The sequence below is a fragment of the Macaca nemestrina genome, chromosome 20 (assembly GCF_043159975.1).
Source record: "Macaca nemestrina isolate mMacNem1 chromosome 20, mMacNem.hap1, whole genome shotgun sequence".
Taxonomy (NCBI): Eukaryota; Metazoa; Chordata; class Mammalia; order Primates; family Cercopithecidae; genus Macaca; species Macaca nemestrina.
This window is the reverse complement of record NC_092144.1, coordinates 11339271-11343581: the sequence shown is the minus strand read 5'-3', so window position 1 is coordinate 11343581 and position 4311 is coordinate 11339271. Positions and strand designations below refer to the sequence as shown.

Genomic DNA, 4311 nt, shown 5'->3' with positions numbered 1-4311 from the left:
GAGTAAACTGTCAACTTCATGAACGCTTTATCCAGGTGATGCCACCAAACAATTCTGCCTCTAGGTCTAGCCTGATCTTCACACTTTTTTTTTTTTTTTTTGGAGACGGAGGCTGTCTTGCTCTGTAGCCCAGGCCGGAGTCCAGTGGCGCGATCTCAACTCATTGCAAGCTCCGCCTCCCCAGTTCACACCATTCTCCTGCCTCAGCCTCCCGAGTAGCTGGGACTAAAGGCGCCCGCCACCACGCCTGGCTAATATTTTGTTTTGTTTTGTTTTGTTTTGTTTTTTGAGACGGAGTCTGGCTCTGTCGCCCAGTGCAGTGGCCGGATCTCAGCTCACTGCAAGCTCCGCCTCCCGGGTTTGCGCCATTCTCCTGCCTCAGCCTCCCGAGTAGCTGGGACTACAGGCGCCCGCCACCTTGCCCGGCTATTTTTTTGTATTTTTTAGTAGAGACGGGGTTTCACCGTGTTAGCCAGGATGGTCTCCATCTCCTGACCTCGTGATCCGCCCGTCTCGGCCTCCCAAAGTGCTGGGATTACAGGCTTGAGCCACCGCGCCCGGCCTATATTTTGTATTTTTAGTAGAGACGGGGTTTTACCATCCTGGTTTCAGCCAGGATGGTCTCGATCTCCTGACCTCGTGATCCGCCCACCTCGGCCTCCCAAAGTGCTGGGATTACAGGCGTCAGTCACCGCGCCCGGCCACACTTTTTTTTTAAATCTATACAAATAACTCTGACCCCAGCAACCCCATGCATGTCAAACACCAAATCCTGCCCAGAAAACAGCTGCAGGCTCCAGCTGCACACCACCACAAAGGACAGACGCCACAAATGCTTCTGCACCTGGGCCTTCTGCTTTCCAGGGCTCTGCAGCTTCTCGGGATCCCCACTCCTTCTGGAGCTGCTCTGAGCAGCTGGAGGCCACCTGTAGAAGGGGGTGGGCTGCCCGGGAAGCCACCAGGGAAGCTCTCTTTCTCTCCCTTTGCAGGCTCCAGACTGTCCTCAACGTGGAGTCACTGGCCTCGGGCTCTGCTTCCTTCTGCAGGTTATTCAGCTACTTCTCACCCCATCCGTTAGTTCTTCGAGACAAACACCCTCAATCCCATTGTGTGAATAAGACACCAGCAGAGTCCCTGCTCTCCTTCTATGCTTATGTATAAAGTGGGGGAGGAAAAATCTAAGACAACTCAAGTGCATTTGAAAGATTTCCAGGTCGCGGTGGAGGTGGCAGCTGAGGGCCCCGCAGTCAATGATACTGCAGCACCTTCAGGCCAGGCTGATGGGAGAGAGGGTGGAGAGCTGCAGCTGGATGTGGATAGGTGGAGGGACCAGCCCTGGGAACTGGGCTCTGCTGCAGCGCGGCTCTAGGGCCTGGAGCCGGGGAGAGCAGAGATGGGGGCTCCCAGGACAGGAAACTCGGGGAGGAGAAAGTCGGGTGGCTTCCATGGTACGGGGGTGCTGTGGCAGGTGGTGTAGGCCTGTGGCTATCATAACTAAGCCCAAATGGGACTTGAAAACTTGGATTCTGTGGGAATTTATGAAGAGGAAGGCTCTGATGACAAAGAAGTCATCAGTGAGGAGAGGGATGAGGGTCACTGGCAAGCTCGCTTCCTTATGGAAAGAAAAGTGAATGCTCAACTACTGCAGCAAAATGTGGTCAAAGGATGAGACTCTCGCTGTCAGGGAATAGACTGCTGCAGAACTCTTAGAGATTGCAAAAACCTTCAAACAACAGCCTGGGAGACTGGGTGCCATGGCTCCTGCCTGTAATCTCAACATTTTAGGAGGCAGGATCACTTGAAGCCTGAAGTTGAAGACCAGTGAAGTGAGACACTCGGATCTACATAAATTTATTTTTTAATTTGCCAGGAGAAGTGGTGTGTACCTATAGTCTCAGCTACTCAGGAGGCTGAGGCAGGAGGATCACTCGAGCCCCAAAGTTTGGGGCTTCTGTAAGCTATGATCAGGCTACTGCACTTCAGCAAGACACTGTCTCAAAAAAAAAATAAAAATAAAAACCAAACAAACAAAAAATCATAAAAAGCCCACCAAACTCCCTGGGGAAACCCTGACCCCCTTGGATGGTCTAATTGTAAAACAGCAGGTGGTGATATTTCCTTATGGACTAGATCATTCTAGCCACGTAAGAGGCTTGGACTACTGAGGATTTACCAGGTGGGATGACCTCCTTGCAATCAATGGAAAAGGCCCTGGTGAAACCATCCCTTTAAACTTTTATCAAATTCATCAGGGAGGAAGGGAGGAGAAAAATTTAAACCAAGCTTGTAGCACCTACAGCATTAAGCATTAGGTCAGCTTGTTCTCTGACCTTCCTCATATTTGTTTCATACCTAGTGTCCTAGAATCCCATTGTTGCGGTAAACTGAGGAACGGAAAGACCAATATGGAGTACAGGAGGATTTGTTTATATTTTAGGTACGCACCGGCCCAGACGATTCATATCCAAAAAGCTGAGAATTGAACGAAGACAAAGCGGGGTTTTTATAAGCTGCCTTACAGATGCAAAACAAAAGCAGTTAATCATACAGTGACAGGCCATGTAGTCTATAGCATAATTTAAGGCCTCGCATAGCCAGTGTCCTTATACCTGCATTGAAAGGAAAACAAGCATTGGCTAAATACAGACATTTGTAAAACATAATAATGCTTAAGAAGCCTTGGAAAAGAGTAACAGTGAAAGTATCTGTCTTTCTTTCTCTCTTTTTTTCCTTCAACCTTGCTCTGAAAGGGAGGGGTGTCTGGAGCCCATTCCTTTGGCCTTGGCTATTTGGACGGTTTTATCTTCTGTCCTTGAAGTAAGCTGCTAGGCAGAGGAAAACTTGTGCTTTTCAACCCTTGCCTTGCCACACTCTGGGCCTTAGCTTTTACTTTTTTTGGAGTAACTAAATTCAGTACTTATTATTATTTTTAAATTTCTGCCTCACGATAGACCCTAAATGATAGTTCCTGTTAACTGCTCTATAGATAACAACTTGAACGTTAGATGTTTTCCCTTTGAAATATTTCTATTTCAGGGTTGGGTGCATTTGTTCATGACTGTAATATCAGCACTTTGGGAGGCTGAGGTAGGGGGATCACTTGAGCCTGGGAGTTCAAGAACAGCCTGGGCAATATAGTGAAACTCCATCCGTACAAAAAATTTAAAAACAGCCAGGCATGGTGGCATGTGCCTTTATTCCAGCTACCTGGGAGGCTGAGGCAGGAGAATCCCTTGGGACTAGGAGTTTCTGCAGTGAGCTATGATCCCACCACTGCACTCCAGCCTGGGAAACAGAGTCATACTATGTCTCTTAAAGAAAAAAAAAGGAAAAAAGAAATCCAGACATTTGTTAGTCTTTGGATTATCGGAGAGCATTTATCTGACACTTAGTCCAATGTTTGAGACCAATATATAGATTTATAGAAAGGGGCACTTTGGGTTTGGGACACAGCTCTGCAGGAAGCTTTGGACACATTGACATGTTAGTATGGCAGCACAAGCCTCAGGCACACCTTTAGAGGGTAGAGCTGTAAGTTCGGATGTTACAGCTGCTGCTGAGGGTAAAAATTAGGCCTTATGGCAACCACAGTGTGGTAAATCAGTCCCTTTAGGATTTTGGTTGTAATGATGACAAAGAGATGAAACCAGACACCCTTGAATTGAACAAGTTCTGGTAGTAAATAATGCTTTCCAGCAGGTGGAATCCTTAAGAAAGAACCTTTCTGTGACTGTGAGAATGGGACTACCATGCCTGGCGAATTTTTTGTATTTTTGGTAGAGACGCGGTTTCACCATCTTGTCCAGGCTGGTCTGGAACTCCTGAGTTCAGGTGATCCACCCCCTCAGCCTCCCAAAGTGCTGGGATTACAGTTGTGAGCCACCGTGCCCAGCTTCCCACTAAGTCTCTTTCATTTGGCCTGGCACAGTTTCCCATTTCTTAATCCCAGCACGTTGAGTGAATGAGGTGGGTAGATTGCTTGAGCCTGAAAGTTTGGCCTATGACCACCTTGGGCAACATAGTGAGACCTAGTCTGTATTTTAATAAAGATATATACACACACACACACACACACACACATTTATATACATAAAACATGGTGAGCGTGGTGGCTCACGCCTGTAATCCAAGAACTTTGGGAGGCCAGTGAGTGGATCACCTGCTGTCAAGAGTTCAAGACCAGCCTGGCCAACATGGTGAAACCTTGTCTCTAACTAACAATACAAAAATTATCCGGACATGGTGGCGCACACCTGTAATCCTGATTATTCTGGAAGCTGAGGCAGTAGAATCGCTTGAACCCAGGAGGCA

The 4311-nt window shown here is 47.7% G+C and overlaps 1 protein-coding gene across 1 annotated transcript in view; it reads left to right on the top strand.

The window, feature by feature from the left end:
- LOC105486901 (zinc finger protein 823) overlaps positions 1–4311 on the top strand; it is a 317208-nt gene that overhangs the window by 171443 nt on the left and 141454 nt on the right. The gene's annotated exons all lie outside the window — the stretch shown is intronic.